General features: G+C 35.3%; 1 protein-coding gene across 1 annotated transcript in view; it reads right to left on the reverse strand.

Moving 5' to 3' along the window:
• LOC101746298 (uncharacterized) overlaps nt 1–14,676 on the reverse strand; it is a 265,185-nt gene extending 250,509 nt beyond the window's left edge. Inside the window, exon 1 of the mRNA XM_012692077.4 lies at nt 14,281–14,676. The gene's annotated coding sequence lies outside the window, so the exon portion shown is untranslated. The remainder of the gene's footprint in view (nt 1–14,280) is intronic.
• Between the last annotated feature and the right edge of the window lie 4,823 nt (nt 14,677–19,499).

A 19,499-nucleotide genomic window follows, 5' to 3' on the forward strand; every position in this document is an offset into this window, starting at 1 on the left:
CTTTCGAAAAGATATACATATAGATTTACTTAGGATTGGATATCTCAAGGTGGGTGGCGCATTTACGTTGTAGATGTCTATGGGCTCCATTAACCCCTTAACATCAAGTGGGCTGTGAGCTCGTCCACCAATCAAAGCAATAAAAAAAAAAAAAAATTATATCACAGATCATTTTTAGTTGCTGGTTCTTTTTTTAATGAGAACAGAAATACGAGGGCGGCACTGAAAATTTCGGGAATTAACGAAGTGACACAACATTACTATTTAAAAATGTATTTATTGCTTTTCGAAGTATTCTCCGCGAAATTTGACACATTTTTCCATACGATGGAACCAATCATTGAAGCAACCATTCCATTCGGAAGTTGGGGTCTCCAAAATGGCCGTTTTGTAGGCGTCCACAGCTTCTTCAGGTGATGAAAATCTCTGTCCACGCAATTTATTCTTTATTATAGGGAAAGTATAGAAATCATTAGGGCTTAGGTCGGGGCTGTACGGCGGATGGTCTAATAATTCTATGTTTTCTTGCTCTAAAACTCTTTTGTTCTGTGCGCGGTATGAGAACTCGCATTGTCGTGATGGAGGATGATGCGGGCAGTTCTCTTTACGGAGTTCAGAAACGACCTGTTGCAAACAAATGCTAGCATACCATTCTGCATTAACCGTTCTTTGTCCCTCAAGAGGAATAGTCGTAACATGGCCGGTTTTGGAGACAAACGTGGCCACCATTTTTTTTGCAACACTCCGTCAACGAACAATTTTTGTTGGCTTTAACTCATTTTCGAACACCCAAACTCGTGACTGGTTTTTTGTTTCGGGTTCGTACGTGCATATCCAGGATTCGTCACCTGATACAATGTTGTATACAGCATTTGAGGATCCTGCGTGGAATCTTTCGAGAGTTCTGACCCACCAAGTAACGCGAGCCGCTTTTTGCTCTTCACAGAGCGAATGCGGTATCCATCGGGAAAACAACTTTTTTACACCTAATTGTTCATGCAAGATTATTTGTATTTGACTCATCCCAATGTCTAAAGTTGCTTGAATTTCGCGGTATGTCACATGTCGATCTTCCTCAATCAGCTTACGCACAGCATCAACGTTTTCTTGGGTGACTGCAGTTTTTGGACGACCTTGACGGGGATCATCACTGAGCTTGACACGTCCACGTTGAAACTCAGCAAACCAGCGATAAATTGTGGTTTTGGATGGGGCTTCATCACCAAATGCAGAAATCATCCGGTCAACACACTGTTTTTGTGTTAAACCACTTCGAAAGTCATAATAAATCATCGCTCTTGAATTTTCTCGAGTCAATTCCATTTTCTCAACGACTAAACAAGTTTGACAAAACCTCGTGACAAGACCGAGAATCTTTTTTAAAATAAATAAATGGTATTCGATTTTTAAAACCAAGGAGTTTCCAATTAAAAAGATTTTAATATGACAGGAACATTGGAAATATTCCATTCCCGATACTTTTAGTGCAGCCTAGTACAATCTATTTCATGGTCAGTTATGTAAAAATAAAACAAAAAGAAAAAAGAAGAAAAAAAGAAGATTTATCGCCGACCGCACCGCGCGCATTGTACACGCACCTGCCGCTTGCTTTTCATCTCAATGTTTTTTGGAATTTTGCTACTTTTCTATTACGAACTCTTACGGACTATCATTCTCGTCGCTGTGCGAGTGTTACACCCGTTTTATTAACACGTCAAGCCGTCAAGCCGACCGTCGCCATTACGCGTTGTCCACTAGTCACGTTTCTTGGATTCTGCAGCCTGCAAGAAGCCAGCGACAGATTGGCAGGTTCATTTCTCATACCCAGCCTCATCCTGCCCCTCTTTTTGTTCACCTTTTGGCGATACTCAACCCCGCAGGAACCTCCAAATATAGAACCAACGCACTGCCGTGATGAACATTTCTAAAGATTTAGTTTTTCCCACTAGTTCCAATAGTTTAAAATTAAAAATTTAACGAAGCCAGAACTGCGACTGACACCTATTAAAGTATCGAATTCTACGAAATTACACCAGTTTGTATAGAAATGCCATGTGTGTCTTTATTTTATTTTGTAGCACTGACAGAACCGCATTACAAATAATATGAATCATTTTTGCATAAATATATCTTTAGAAACATATACCTACATATAATTGATTTCAGTTTTCTATATCCACGTTTTAATGTTACAATCAAATCAAATTTAGGACTGAGAGGTTTCGTCAAGTGCTAAATAATTTGATGTAAAATCTTCTCACATTGGTTCAAAATAAAAATAAAACGGTCATATGTTGTAAGCTTTATAAGTTGAGGCAGCTCAACAGTTGAACAACTCTTATTATAAACACTTCATTCAAACTAATGGTTCTGGTATGCTCCGAAGAGGTGCTTAGTTTCGTAAACAAAAACATTTAAACCAAATAAACTTACTATCGAGTAAGGGCGAAGGTTATCGGGTTTGTTTATTTATATTCCTTCGACTTGAATAAGGATAACTTGAAAACTTAAGCGCACATAACCTAACCGTTTCCGATCTCTAACAAATCTTTAATTTTACTTTTTACTTTGATCTAAAAATGGACGCTTACAAAAAATTAACGCAGGTTTCATCTAAATTAGTGAAAAAAAAAATCAAGGTCTTACTTTAAATTTATTATAATTAAATATATTAGCATACATTAGCATAAAGACAAGTGTGTTGCTAGCACATTCAAATTTTAAACAAACGAGAGCTCTTTCTTCATAATTTGTACATCTATAATCTAATCTAAACTATATCAAATCTATACTGTATTAATAGTATAAATGTGAAATTTTGCGTGTCGAGCGGATTTGGATGAAATTTCGCACTAAGATAGCTGTTTACAGACTTGGATTAACAGATTGTTTTTTTTTATTGCTTGGATGGGTGGACGAGCTCACCGTCCACCTGACGTTAAGTAGTTACCCGAGCTCATAGACATCTACAATGTGATTCACCCATCCAGAGACATGAGTTGTAAGATCTCACTTTTAACAGTGCAACGGCTGCCCCTCCCTTCAAGCCGAAACGCATTACTGCTTCACAGCAGAAATAGGCAGGTTTTTTAAATTGTAAATGACATGACCTGAGCAACGTCGGGTGTAGATATATGCTACAGTAAATACGATAGTGGGTCCTTTGTTACGTGATTTTATGTACGGAAAGGGAGTGGTACATGAATCTCTTTATTCCGGAAAGGCAGCTTGCTTCATTCCTTCTATATTACAAACCTAAAGCAGGTAAACCGCGGATCATGTTTAGTGTTTTATAATTGTCAACCGATAACTAAATAACAATAAATGTGGGCCGCAGCTTATTTAAACGTATTATTAAAAACCACATTAGGAGCTTTTCAACCGCTGTGAGCATTAATACATACAAACGGGCAGACTGATTCTGTATATGACTGTTTATTAGGGATTCGTAAATTAGAATAAATACTAAGAGTGATTACTATTTCACGGGATACAGGTTTGGTTCCCGCTCCGAGTCAGTATCGCTGTTAAATGTTTTGGAACGAAGTTTCTTATGGGACGATGCGGAGGGTTACCCTAGCCGGGAAAAAGCGTCCGTAACGTAAGATTTTTATTAGTAATGCACACAGTGTACGACTTAACTTTGTAATAAATAACGTACAAAAAATAACATATTTTTTAGCATTAATTGACCACGATTTCAGAGCGTTCGTTTGCGCAATACACTTAACTCTTATGCAAACAATCGTGAATGAAGTGTACCACAATAAGTTCGCACGTTACCGAATGACCGTGGGTTGTTGCGAAACCTCCAGTTTTATTTTCTTTATACCTTGAATAGAACTTAAAATTAATATTTTTATAATAAGTAACTTCGTTCCTATCCGGTGTCCCACGACACCACATATCTTTTTTTAATGGCTTTGCTAGCGTGCGTGCGAGCTTCTTCACTTAGGTATACTATACTTGGCGAGTGGTTAGAAGTGAATATCAGTAATGACGGCAAAGCCGCTGCCTTCTTAGGATTCTTTTCGAAGTTCGCTTGAATAAGGGCATGTCATAGCACTCAGGAACAACCTTGGAAGAGTTCTCCACTTCAGACACATACGTTTTCATCGACTCTCCTGAACCATGCACCGAAAGAAACTCTGGTATATTGGACACACCCACCGTTTAGTACACCAATTAAAGCAATATCGAATCTACTCTAAAAAGTAAACTAACTTAATCACGGCTCTCAAAACTATTTGAGAACACGAACTTAACCAATCAACGCCAATAACAACGAATCTCTGGTACTTACTTGAACAGTAAATCAAAGACCTAAGTAATTTAATCTGTGATATGTGGATCTCGTAATGTATGTCAGTGGATTAGGGACAATCAGTCCTATTTCGAACAGATTACAGTTATTCACGTCCATAATTATTAGAGAGAATTTCGGTTCGATCTTTGTTTATAGTTATTACCTATTTTGATAACGAGTCATGTGGAACAGTGTTTTTTGTTAGTAATGCTCTCACTAGTCACTGGTGAGTAGATTATTTACCTTTTTATTATTCACTAGTAAATTTTATCAATTCTCGTTATGTATCCCTGAATTAATTAAATATACCGGTTCTTTATTTATTTTTACACACATTGATCGTAATAAGTTTCAACCATTGAGTTACTCTTTACTGCCTCAGTATTAACTTACTATCGGAGCTAATAGACATTTCAATATGAAAGAAGCAACCCTCCACTCAGGGGCATGTGTTCGCCGACTTATTTACATTACATTACAGATTTTCTAAACATCAGGCCCTTGAGTTTCATGCCGCATCTTTTCAGCCGGTCACGATTACGATCCGGTAGTAAATTCACTTTGCGAAGCGGCCTCCAAAAGAGACCTAACAACTCAAGATTAAGTCGTTAGATCTCCTCTGGAGACGCTCCGGCAGATGTTAGCAAATCCCACCCCTCCTGGTTGAGTATTTGCTCGCTCATCTGTCCTGGTGAAACTTCAAAGGCTTCCGGGCCACCAGTAATCCCTCAATCATAATAGAATAGAATTGAGAGTCGGGTCAGTCAGAACTAAACTGTCCGTTTACCCTGTTACTGTTTTATTTATTAAATGTTTCAATAATTATTAAAATCAAAATGTTTTATTGAATTTTACTCAGTTCCACCGAATAATGACGGAACTGCCGCTGACCCATCCTTGGCGCTGTCAGATAAATAAGGCTAAAGGTTTTTTCAGACCACAAGCAATATTCATAGAGTTATTCAGCATTCCAAAGTCAAAACGTCATATTCGTAATAATGTCCTCGGATAGTAAACAGTTTTTTTTTTGCAACGTGGGCGTATTTTAAATACATTTACGTCTTATTAACTAACGGGGGCAATCAAAGTTCTGTGAAACGAAAAAAAAAAAAATTTACAAAATTAAACGGGAAGCCAAATCGTGTTTTAATCAGTCCTCATTAAATGAATGTCAAGAGATTCTTTAAAATTATTGAAGAACAAATTTTATCTCAAACATAACTTTTCCGCTAATTTTCATTATATCTCCGTTATTTTTATTTCACAACTTAAATAAAATTCGTAGGTTGCGTACCTACGTATAAAATTTAATTTTATTAAAATTTTGGATGTGGTCTCTTATTGAAATGGAAATTTTAAGGTCTCCCGTTAAGATCATCGAAGATCAAATCTCAGACAGATTGTGCGATATCGGCTTATTAAAAACTAAAAAAAAGAACAATTACTTGAAACTACCCGCGCGCCATCTTATCGTACGTTGATGGCAATATGACAGAAATGTTGCCTGGTGTTAAAAATAACTATACTAAATTCCGTCACACGCATCGATGGTGTAGGAACGTAGGTATCTAAAAACATATTTTTTTATTTATACAAATAATTACACGTTACTTTACATGAACTCTTAGCGTGTAGAAAGTGATTTTTGTATTTATTAAGAAGGTCCCTTTTCTATATTCAAATTACAGTTTGAAACACTCTCATCAAAATGAATCTTAAGTAAGCAATCTTTAACAGTGAGATTTGTTTACCCAGATTCTATGCTCTAATTAAAAAAAATTTGCGGTAGGCAGCGGCTTGGCTCTGCCCTTGGCATTGCTGAAGTCCATGGGCGACGGTAACCACTCACCATCAGGTGGGCCGTATGCTCGTCTGCCTACCAAGGCAACAAAAAAAAAAAAAAATCTTCATTTTGCCCTTATACCACACTATGTGGGATAAGCGCAGCATATCCTCTTGTGATGCTGCATAGGGATTTGGCATGAGTTTACTACCGGCCGCCTGCCTTATTCTCTAAGTACAATTTTATGACAAATAAAGTTGAAGTTAAGGGACCAATAGAACAGTATAATGACTAAACTGACAAACCACACCGATCAAACCCTACATACGGCTTCCGTACGCGTCACAAAATGTAAGAAATATGAAACTTTTTCACATCACCTTTTTAAGGCAGCGGTAACGTATATAAATATGTAAAAAAAAAAAACGCTCAACAATATGTAACAGAAATTCAATTTCAAAGTAATGATAGAAATATAAAAAAAAATTAAAAGAGCAAAACTGTTTTAAAGTTCTTTCCTGTTTAACAATCATCACTTCTATAATACATTTACTTTAACGTTGATCATGAATCTGTTTTCGGTTCAAATGAGGTTAAGATAAATAAACATTTGTATAAAAGCTTCCAGGTAAGACTCGTCGCACGAATATGAGTCGACGATGCATTAACAACGAATTTTCCAGTACATTTTCAAAATTCTCTCTTCATATTTACCGAGCGATGATTTACGATCTATGTATACGTTTGAAGAATCTAAGATATAAAGAGAGAGAAGGCGTGTTGATTCTTAAAAATCAGCCCGTTATTTTCATAACCTGCTTTCGTTAAAATATTTTAAGCTGACCCACATTGACTCGGTCATAATCTTGTTAAAGCGCCCAGCTTTCGTTTCAGATTAAGTACATTTTTGTAGTACTTATAGTTTCCGTTTTATGTATAGCGTAATAGTCTAGTTTAATTAAAGAATAACTTATTGAAGTATTTTAGTTCAATCCCCTTTAAATGATTATAAGTTAGATCTCCCTTTTTACATATTTAAAAGTTATTCTCGCTTAAATCGAAAAATTACTAACTTAATTTTAAGTTACATTTTCTAACAAACGTTTTTTTATGAAGAATTAAGATTTTGATATATATGTCTCAAGGTGGGTTAATTGAGGTTTGGCAAACTCATGCGAACGACATTCATGTTTATCTGTATCCATAAAATCATTTCTCGCGGAATAAGCTTAAGTAGAAAATGTCAAATAAAAAATAATGAGATAGCCAAAGAATTATAAATATTATAGTTATATTATGCATCCATAGTCTAAGTGTCTTTGGGTAATCGGTACTGTGGTACGTATATAAGGTACTAATTAGAATTTCAACCAACAATCAACATAACGACGATAGGTGGTCAAAGATGTGCTTGCGAAAAGCAAAATAACGGAATCACAATTTCATGGCTGATGAAGTAAATCTACTCTCATAAGCTAAATTAAAAGAGAGTAATCGCTTGAGCTTACAAAGCTCACGGCGTAAATTAAACTAAAGCTCCGTACAAAGGTGAGACCAGTATTTTTACGGGCTTCATCCGAACAATAATAGAGGCAGTCTCGTAAAAACTCACCTACTTCATACGATTCGAACTCATAACTGTCTCACATGAACAAAGAATTCTAAACGTGAATTAGGTTTTTTTACTTAAATACTAGCGACCCGCCCGACCCGACCTCGCTTCGGAAGCTGTAATTTATTATTTATTTCTCCACTATTTAATTGATGTTTTTATACATATAAACCTTCCTCTTCAATCACTCTATCTATTAAAAAAAACCGCATCAAAATCCGTTGCGTAGTTTTAAAGATTTAGGCATACATAGGGACAGACAGATATATAGGGATAGAGAAAGCAAATTTGTTTTATACTATGTAGTGATAATTCATGTTCAAAACGAGAATATGTAGCAATGTGCACATTCAATCATGTATGCGTGTTCATATTTAATACATTCGCTCATATTAGTACAGATATTTCAATGCGATATAGTACAGATATTTCAATGCGATAGTCACTATTATTGAATGTCTGGTAGACACTATACTATACTGTTGTTGTTAGGACTTGCGTGAAAGTATCCGATCAAATACAATCGCTCTTGAAAACTCTCGATTTTAGTGTATAATAGAAACGCTTTAAGCGCTGTAAGTACTATTTTATGCAAACGAATAATTGAACATATTACGTTTTCATCAACATATAATAAAATTTAATGTGACCTGCCTATTTCTGCCGTGAAGCAGTAATGCGCTTCGGTTTGAAGGGTGGGGCAGCCGTCGTAACTATACTGAGACCTTAGAACTTATATCTCAAGGTGGGTAGCGCATTTACGCTGTAGATGTCTATGGGCTCCAGTAACCACTTAACACCAGGTGGGCTGTGAGCTCATCCACCCATCTAAGCAATAAAATAAAATAAAAATAAAAAATTTAATATTTTCATTTTTCGTAGACCTCAAATCAGACTGTCTCGGAAATAGTTGATGAACGTGTTTTTATTTAAAATTGTGGATAATTTCCAACGTCGTAAATGACCATTTACAAATAACAATTCAGAAACCATTTAAATTGCGTATTGCAAAAAAGCTTACGTATCAAGAAATACGTGACGAATCGTCCATTAAGTTGCAGTGGCTTAGTGAATGTTTTGATTTGAATTAAATCTGTGTAGATTCTGTGCTAAATTGGTCGGTGCTCTTCTGACCAATCTTCCTAAAATTCACAGTGATAATGTTGGCAATATCATAGCGGAATTAGAATATAAATATTGTTGATGCCGACACAGACAATGACAAGGTGTGAATATGTTTAGTGAACAGTCTTGTTGTCACAATTCGTGAATGAGTCAAACTGATTATAGTAGGTACATAAAATAGGAACATTTATAATTCAGTTGGTATTCTTAACGCTTCGTAAACTCAATAATTTATCTGAGCTATTTATGAAAGAAAAAAAATTAGTTCAAACTATTCTTAAAGATAATTCTGGGGCAAAATTTAGTAACAACAATTAATAGATTGTACTAAATGCTATAGAAGTATTTTTTTATCCAAGGAATTTAGTTATATTTATAATAGTATTTACTTTGGTTTTCGCCAGTGGTGGACGTCATTAAAACTAAGTTCGCACTTTAATGTTGCATTTAATATTTTAGTCGTCCGTGGCCACGAAACTTATAAAGCTTTTGAAACTTCGGAAATAACAAAATGAGAATAATAAATGCGAAGTCGAGCCATGAAAGTATTTATAATTGAGTAATTTAGTTTTGTCATATTTAACAACTTCGAAATTCAATTTTCGGTTCTCCGAATTCCGATTCGTAGTCGGCGCGGTAAATATTTCTCGAAGCAACAGAGGAAGCCATTGAGTGCACGACCGCTACAAAAAGTTGTAATCCTGCGCTTGCTGAGTACCCTACGCCTCATAAATGCAATAAAAACGAAATCAACTACACCCAAATCGTGTTTTCTATATCTATACTAATATTATAAAGAGGAAAGATTTGTTTGTTTGTTTGTTTCGAATAGGCTCCGAAACTACTGGACCGATTTAAAAAATTATTTTTCCATTAGAAGCCGACATTGTCCCTAATGAACATAGGCTACTTTTTTTAAAAAAAAAATATTTTTTTTTTTTTGGTTTCATGTGTGTTTTAATGTTTCCGAAGCGAAGCGAGGGCGGGTCGCTAGTATTATTATAAAGAGGAAAGATTTGTTTGTTTGTATTGAATAGGCTCCGAAACTACTGAACCGATTTGAAAAATTCTTTCAGTTTGGAAGCTACACTATCCCCGAGTGACATAGGCTATATTCAGTCTCTTTTTTTTTTAAATTAGCGATCCTTACTGAAATTCCAATGATGTAATCCAAGGTGTAAAAAAAATACTAAGTGTAAAAACAAATTTTATTTCAATGAAAATAAATATTCATTAAAATAATAATATTCAAACTATCTTTATAATTTTCTATTTTTAGAAACCTGACACAAATATAAGGGTTAATGTGTGTGTATTATAATTTTTTATTTTGAAATTTGTGTTAAAGACCCGAGCGAAGCCGGAGCGGGCCGCTATCTTTCATAAATACAGAAAATTGTGACATAATTCATATTATTTATGCGTACGCGGCATAAATTTAATACTAAGTAAAGCTTACCTATACGAGAATTGTATCTTATAATTTGAGAAATATCCTGAAGATTTATTTATTGTCAAAATGCTTCATAGTTTTCGGACTATTTTCATTATTTACTGATGTTTATAGGCTCCATAACACCAAGTGAACCGCGAGCTCGTTCCGCCAAATGAGCAATGAATAAAAGTAATTCAACAGTTATTGGTAACCTCTAAATTTGATATTCCCTGTCCATGTGAAAAATTTAAATAAATACTGGAAAATAATTTATTTATTACTTAATAAATAAAATTAAGCTACCATTAAAATAATTTATTTATTTTTATAAAAATATTTGCCTTTTTAAAATTGTACCCTGAAGGTTTCTAAAAGCAAGCGCGTCAATTTAAATACGACCAAGAAACCGACCAAGAGACCATCTAAAAAGAATAATTATAAATAATTTTATGAATAACTTTATTTTAATGTTATTGCAGTATGAAACTAAATATAATCGAAGTATAAACTTTGATTGAAATACGCAATATAAATCAAAGATTTCAAAGGAAACCTGAAGTGTATCTTCCGAAATTTATCCTTTTGTTAAATATTTGAAAGATTCCGAAAAGCCGTTCGTGCCGTAACTCAATAAGGAAAGTATTTCAATAATATATACGGGATTCATTCCGTCTGTTTCATACGTGTACGCTTTTCGAACTCCCAACGTGTATTGGAAATCGAATTGTATTAAAAGACAATATCCGGTGTCTGATTTATTGAGGAATGTTTGTTCAACTGACGATTTAGGTATCGAAACTTATTTTGCCAGCGTATTTAAAGTTAAAAGTCACCGACCAGTATTAACGACATTAATTAGTTGGTTTGTTATGAAAACACCGAAATACGGTTCGAATTCTTAGGAGAGACTTGCGATTTCAAGAATAGCAGTATCATTTTTAGAATTCGAAGTAGTGAGAAGTGTTTGTTGTAAAAAGCTTCACGTTTAATGCATTTCCAAACACATTTTATTTAATTGATCGTCCTGTCAACTGTCTTTTAAGTTAATTGCTTTGGAAAAAGAACAAATTGCTGTTTAGTTGTACGTTTTTTTTCTTCTGTATTTATACAAATTAATTTAGATCACGCTTATCTTATTTTTATTTTTATTGCTTGGATGGGTGGACGAGCTTACCTCCCACCTGGTGTTAAGTGGTTACTGGAACCCATAGCCATCTACAACGTAAATGCGCCACCCACCTTGAGATATAAGTTCTAAGGTCACACGTTACAACGGCTACCCCGCACTTCAAACCGAAACGCATTATTACTGCTTTGCGGCAGAAATAGGCAAGGTGGTGGTACCTGTGCGAACTCACAAGAGGTTCTACCACCAGTAAAAAGTAATCTCAAAGTAATGCGGTAGTAGTCCCGATATTTGACTATCATGATTATTTTAAAGTGACAACAATAAAATCTGTTCAGATCAATGATTAATTTTTATATCGTTTTACATGAATTTAAAATTTTTATTTCTATTAAAATGAATGTTTTTCGTAATCGTATCAATTACGGACATGGTTTTTACGATTTTACTTGACACTTGATACAGTTGTTGTTTGCTCTTTAGCGAAGGTTTTAGTCATAGTACCATCTGCAATAGATTTCTTGTCTGTGTCAGTGACATTGCTGACCATCAGGGGAGTTCCATTATCGTCTTTCTTCTTTCATTAGTGACAGTTACAATGGTACTTGACTTTCATGTCATAATGCTCTTTCTTACATGACATACGGAAAACACGGGTATGTCAGCCTATCAAGCTACCGCTGCTTTCTTACTCAGTATTTAACTCACGTACATCATTTAATCAACTTTTATTTTGTTTACTGGTGGTACGACCTCTTGAGTCCGCACGGGTAGGTACCACCACCCTGCTTATTTCTGCCGTGAAGCAATAATGCTTGCTAATAAGGTTTGAAACGTGGGGCAGCCGTTGTAACTATACTGAGACCTTAGAACTTATATCTCAAGGTGTGTGGCGCATTTACATTGTAGATGTCTATGGGTTCCAGTAACCACTTAGCACCAGGTGGGCTGTGAGCTCGTCCACCCATCTATGCAATAAAATAAAATAAATTAGCCACGTAAACTAGCCCTCCTATGTCCCGACTAACAAACCTAGTCCAACGATTCCCAAAGAGCTTTTACGGTATGCTAATGACCTTGCATAGTCGTATAATAAGAAGAATTATGTTTCCACTCACGCACAAGTTTTATAGTTCCAATTAACAAGCTTTCACAAGTAACTTCAGTACTATTATTTTATTACTCGCCTAATTATCTAGCGCTGGCCCTGCTTTGCTGGAATCCTTTTAAGTAACGTCGCCCGCAAAAGCTTTGAGCCTATGAATACGAAATTATGATTTATATGATAATTCGAAAATTCGGAATCTTAAAGTTTTAGAGTATCTTGTTTAGGAGACAAGTGTTTATCTATTTACATTTCATGTAAACTTATCTAGTATAAAGATGCAACGATCGTATTCGCAAATCGTATTTGCATAATTCGGCGTTTTATTTTGCATAACGGGTCCCATGAATAACAAACTCAGACATTTCCACTTAAGACTCCCCATGTTATACTGCACTGTTTAATTGTGATAGCAATGACTTATGTACCGCAAACAAATGTTTAGTCATTTAAAATTAACAACAGAACGAACGAAAATAAAAATAAAAATCGTAAGCTTTTAACGATGATACTTAAGTCTTAGTGGAATAATACGTTTATAATTCCATGTTCGCAATATTCACATACAATTAAAGTATTACGATAAGTCTACTTCAAATATTTCGGCATATACTCGTATATATGTAACTTATACAGTAAAAGATAATTAAGTTAACCCAATTTACCGTCCAGGCCACTCACACGCTCGTAAAATTCAACGAGCAGCTCCGTGAATGATTCAATCCCATTTGTCACTGATTTAAGTACTTAGAGGACAAAAGAATTCGCGGCAAATTTTCCGGAGAGACCCACGTGCGACGCTCTCGGGTACCACGGATCTAACTGCGCGGTCTCGATGCGCGGTTACCTACCCTTAACGTTGGCCTCTACCCTCTTATTAGCCAACCCTTCTCTAAACAAAGGACTCGAATCAATTGGGATCAGACTCATGGCCTAGCAGCGCGCTTGGATCGACCCACCCGATATAATCCTAATAGTAGTTTATCATCCGTTTAATTTTCAATCGCTCTACTCTTATAGCTTGGCATTGCCATATGACGCGGCAAAAGAAGAAAAACGCGCAATATGCGCCAAAAAGGGACAGAGCGATCACAATGGCAGTTTGTCAGAATAAGACGGACTTAGACATTTCGTAAGTTGATAACCAGAGGCAGTGCACAGAGCGAGGGGAACCATACTCTGGTGCGACTCTGCATGAATATAATGAATTATAATTCATTCGTATGCAAGCAAGACTATCTAAGTGTGAATTCTTTAATACGAAGCCCTTTTATTTTTCGATTTATTTTTAATAGATAGTCCTGATGAGAAATATTGTATTAATATTTTCCAGTAAGTTTCAATAAGTGGTTATTAAAAACCAATTAGAACTTAAAGTCATTATGTTTATCGTAAAAAATAATTAAAAATGATTATTTTTAAAATAAATTTATGTTAATTTATTGTCATCGTTTTTGTCATATTTTAAGCCGCGAGACTTAATATTTTTTTTGTGTAAATAAAAATAAAATAACTCTTAAGACCAATCCGTATTATTCGTAAATGGTTAAAATTTAACGGAAAAAAAGGAAAATTATTTTACTGAAGTGTTTTAAAATACTTTATCCTTATCGATTCAAGGACAAACCCTTAAGAAACTGCTCTACTACGATCACTAATCTATAGCTAGTAGTTAGTTTAAACAAAGCAATCACAGAATGCGTTCAATAAAAATTGATGTAGGCGAGAACATCGCTTAGTGAGCTGTAAAATAAACAAACAAGGTCAAAACAGATTGAGTAATTTTACCTATAGATCCTTGGAAATGCAATCCATCATTAAATCGTCTCGTATATCCACATCCACGGCCACTGACACACACACATCGACGTTAACCACACACACAAGCGCACCGCACCTCCTCACGCGAAGGGAAAATCTTCACACACGACACAGATAAACATGTCAACTACTAGACATTGTTACCCTAAAGTCCTTGGACTTTTTCATCACAAAAACACTATTATGCACAAATGATAACACAAACGTTGTAAATTAACACTGAAACACACAATTATTTCACAATTTCACCCGCGTTTTAGTCACGGACACGTCGTTTTCGTCAAAATACGCGTAGGTATTGTAATGTCGATTCGGCGACTGTTCTCCCCGCCCTGTTCTAGAGGCGAATGGTGCCGCCATATTGAATCGCGCTTCGCGGCGGCACAGTGGAGCATCTAGCGGATTCGCGCAGAACCAGGACAGCTGACATAGAGTCCGTAAGCCGCGTGTTTTCACGTTAGAACACTTGAGAATTGTACAAAAACAAGATAAAAATAACAGGATAGAAACTAAAATAAATGTGTATCTAATCAAATCAAAAATCTTTACTTGAAAGCTGCAGTAAAAATGAATAAAAAGTTTGTTGTGAAGCACATTGTGCTTCGACTTTACAATTCGTACCACTATAGGACGCTAGATAGCGCTGCTAAAATTAAGTTAAAGCTGTCATACTTTCTAGTGCACAAATGTTTTATTTAGGTACCTAAAATCTATAATTAAAAATACTTTTACGGCTTAATCTCGTGTTTCTTTATCATTTTATTATTTGCGACGCAAAAATCGCTTCCTCAAAAACTTTACAATTTTCGTGGTCACGGACAAACAGCTTTAATTAATCCCGCAACTAGTGAAAATCGAAAGTATGCACATGTAATATTTTTAAAGCAAATTCTTACTTATTATTCCATTCCACTAGGTTCTGGGCACTACCAGTGGTAGTAGTAGTAGTTTTAGCCATTATTTCGTCCATTTTTAGATAAAATATCTATATAAGTATGTCATTGTGTTTACACAGGTTTTCTTAATTTAAGTTAATAGAATCCGATCGTTTAGAAACGATTTAATTTTCTCTCGTGGCTGGATTAAACCCTAATTCATTTCCTGACATTAAAACCCGCAAACCTGGATACGGTACAAGAGTGTCTGTAATATGACATTGAAGATAATTGAAGAACTTGTTTTGCTGATATTTCCTTTAGATCTCTATGTCTATTACGCGATCATTATTGTACCTATTTGTTTATATTCTATTTTAAAAACAAGAGAAAACGTTTCTTGGCCACTTTGCGATTAGCTAAAACAAATCACGAATGCACTTAATAGCACATTAGAACAGCTTTTACAATTGTTGTCGTTATAAAAAAAAAATGTTTTCTCCTTCGGCTATTACGATGCACGAAATGTCAGAAACTTTTATGAGAATCATATACTTAATGTGTTGCGTATATTTGACCTCAATAATTACAATGTAATGTCATCTAATTGAAGATAGGCGCGTGGACGTGGAAGCAACGGTGCGAGGTCATTTTCTTGCAAATCTGATGTGTGAATGTTCCGATATACTTACTATTATATGAACTGAGTACAGAATGAGCAAATAGAAAGTTCTAGAAGTGCTCTAGAACTTTGAACGCCCTCTGGCGTGTGAATAAACCTAAAAATATCTTAACGATGTGAGAATATTTTATGTCCTTCTTTGCATTTATGTAGTACCTTTGGCTCGTGCAAATCAAAATGTGATATTCAATTTTTCTCCAGACAAAATATTTTAATTTTTTACTGTCATTTTAGACGGACGAAGCATACCTGGCGAAGGGCACTTTCGATCGCTACGCAATAAATATGTAAATATAAAACTCCGTGATGCAACTAAAAACTCTTAATGGAAGTATAAAATCTCAATTGTATTGGGATAAAAATCTTGTGGTAGCGTGTGTCCCACAAAGAGGACCGACGACCTGTTGAAAGGCCGCATAGACCTCGTAGGATGCGGGCAGAGCAATAACGATCGTTATGACAAACTTGGAGGACACCTACATCCACTACTGGACATCTGTAGGCTGGAGCTTAAACAACTCATCGTTGAACACAAAGTATTTATTTTTGCCCATAAATTTCCCTATGTACTTTTTAAAACTAAAATCTCCATAACTTGTAATCTTAAGTTAAACCTGGTGTTAAGTGGTTACTGCAGCCCATAGACATCTACAACGTAAATGCGCCACCCGTCTTTAGATATAAGTTCTAAGGTCTCAAGTATAGTTACAACGGCTGCCCCACCCTTCAAGCCGAAACGCATTACTGCTTCACGGCAGAAATAGGCAGGGTGGTGGTACCTACCCGCGCGGACTCACAAGAGGTCCTACAACCAGTAATTACGCAAATTATAATTATGTGGGTTTTATTTTTATTACACGATGTTATTCCTTCACCGTGGAAGTCAATCGTGAATATTTGTTGAGTACGTATTTCATTCGAGCACCGGTGCATAATCTACCTTCATATATATACCTTCATGTAATATATCACATATATACCTTCGTGCAACTAACGTTTGAAAACTACAAGTTGATGAAACTCTACCTGTTTTGTAATTCCTTGCCCTACGAGCGAGACGCAGCGGTTTGGCTGTGTCGCTGACATAGCTGATATCTATAACCAATTACGACTACTTAACATCAGGCGGGCCGGGTGTTTATCTGATTGCAACAATAAAAAAAACTTAGTTTTTATGAACAAGTTTTTTCATGTATTTATATGTAGCAGTGTTAGAAATTGTACCCTGAGTAACGAATTCATTTAAAATTCAGTCCGTACTTTTGATAAACAATCGTAAATCAAACATAGTGAAGTTTAGTAAAATAATCGTGTAAGTTGGTTGTATAACATCGATTGCGGTCGACCTACATGCTCACATGCTCACCAGTCACGGCTCCCGGCTTTTATTGTGCTCGTAAAATGATAGAGATCATATGCCTTAGTGCGTTATGTGAAACGCATAATTTTCTAACTCGATAATAATAATAATACATTTTTATTTCAGAATTAAATTCCATATGAAGTGTTAGTAATACAAAATCTTGAAGTGTCAGTAATACAAAATATTTCTTAAAAAAGGCAATTCATTTTATTTATTTTACATTGACCATGGCTGGTCTTGAGCCAATATGGACTTCATTCCAGTGCCTCAGTATAGGGCAGCGACTCCCTATCGCGGCCAGGAGGCTGTTCGATAAGACTTTAGGGTTAATATTTTAATGGTCTTTATTATTAGCACTGGTTAATGCAGTTGTTCATTGCGTTTATACAAATTCAATGCAGAAGATCTGACGCGTTGTAACAATTTTTAGTTCACGCGCGACCATGTGCTTTTTAGGTAGATTATGAAACTTTTTTATTCAATATTTAAAAATTAACAAAGTACTCGTGTTTTTTATGTGAATCTAATGGTATAGTTATTTCCTTAGTCTTTACTACTATGTATTGATATGGAAAAGTTAATCTTTAGATATTCCTACTCTATATTCATAGATTATATTGTATGCGATATGCAATAGTTTTTTTTTCGCTATTATTTATATGGAGAAATAAGTGCACTTCTTGTTAAGTCATTAAAATTGACACGAAATGACTGCCACCGTTCAGATTGAGGTATGAAGATGAATTTTTATAGCATGAATATTCTACCCTACATATATCTACTCTACCAAGAAAGAACCGGGAAAATATCAATAACACACAAAATGTTAGTTATTAATACAAATTTATTATATTACCTTCAAAGTATACTCCAATATGCTTATGCCAACGATTAACCTAATTATCACAATATTTTTTAAATGCTTTTCCCGGAATTTTGTGAAATTCTCACCACGAATTTTCCTTTACATATTCTACGGAATAAAAACGTAGAGCTAATTTAGGCTTAAAAAAATAAAGAAATCGGTTGGATAATATGGAATAAGATGGATGCGGAAAACAAATTATCATGGTGCAAAATCCAAGAATTGTCTTTCCGCAAAACTGGCCTTTTTTGACGAATTTGTACTTTTAAACGCTGAATAACTATCAAATGATATACTTTATTTACTGTTTGATAGTCAAAGGAAATAGTCAACATGTCTTTGACTTTGACCTTATGTTTTCGGTACAAACTCAGTTGGAAGGCGCCACTTTTTTAAAAAAAATTTTTATTGCTTATGTGGCTGGACGTTCTCACAGCCCACCTGGTGTTAAGTGGTTACTGGAGCCCATAGAAATCCACAACGTAAATGCGCCACCCACCTTGAGATATAAGTTCTAAAGTCTCAAGTTTTTTTAGTTACAACGGCTGCCCCACCCTTCAAACCAAAACGCATTACTGCTTCACGGCAGAAATAGGCAGGGTGGTGGTACCCACCCGCGCGGTCTCACAAGAGGTCCTACCACCAGTAAAGCGAAGTCGAAGCTAGTTGACTAGTTTGCATGTTAAGCTCGTAAGCTTAAGTCTCGTCACCAGCTACAACGCGTTTCACACCTAAGTGATTATTTAAAATGATACGGATTGATTCATGAGACGCAGAAATTTCAAAAGCTATTTCTCTCGAGTTTGAATGAGGATTTTAGGTCATTATTTTCGTCACTTTTGTGTTAAGTTTAGTGTGAAGTTAATACACATACATACTTCAGTTGCAGATGTTGTTGGCCTAACAGAGCGAAGCAATTTTACCATCGAATCTCGATCGATTTAAAGGCTTTGAATAGGTTTAGAATAGATCCCTAAGCACATGTTTTAAGCCTTCCTAAACATTTTGAATACGAATTTTCATTGATGATGCAAAATTTAAGACAAACTCTTTGCGATGTTTATATTTATTATGAAATTCGCAATACACACTATAAATGATAAAATATAACAAAAAGCAGAACTGTTTTTAACTAAATAACAGATGCAACTCAGACTTCGCGCCAAAATGGAAAATAGTAGTGCCAATGTACCATAAACAATTCATCCATTCCCGATACTTTTTTGGATGAATTTTGGATTAGAAACTAATTAATGGCGTTCGACATACATACATCATCTGTATGTACTACAAAAATTTCTAAATTTAAATTGATTGTACCGTTGTGAATAATAGATATTGGAAGATGGACACGAAAAATGTCTTGAGGCATTTGAAATATGGTGCTACCCCTGCACACTT

The sequence above is a fragment of the Bombyx mori genome, chromosome 18, assembly GCF_030269925.1.
Source record: "Bombyx mori chromosome 18, ASM3026992v2".
In the NCBI taxonomy this organism is placed as follows: Eukaryota; Metazoa; Arthropoda; class Insecta; order Lepidoptera; family Bombycidae; genus Bombyx; species Bombyx mori.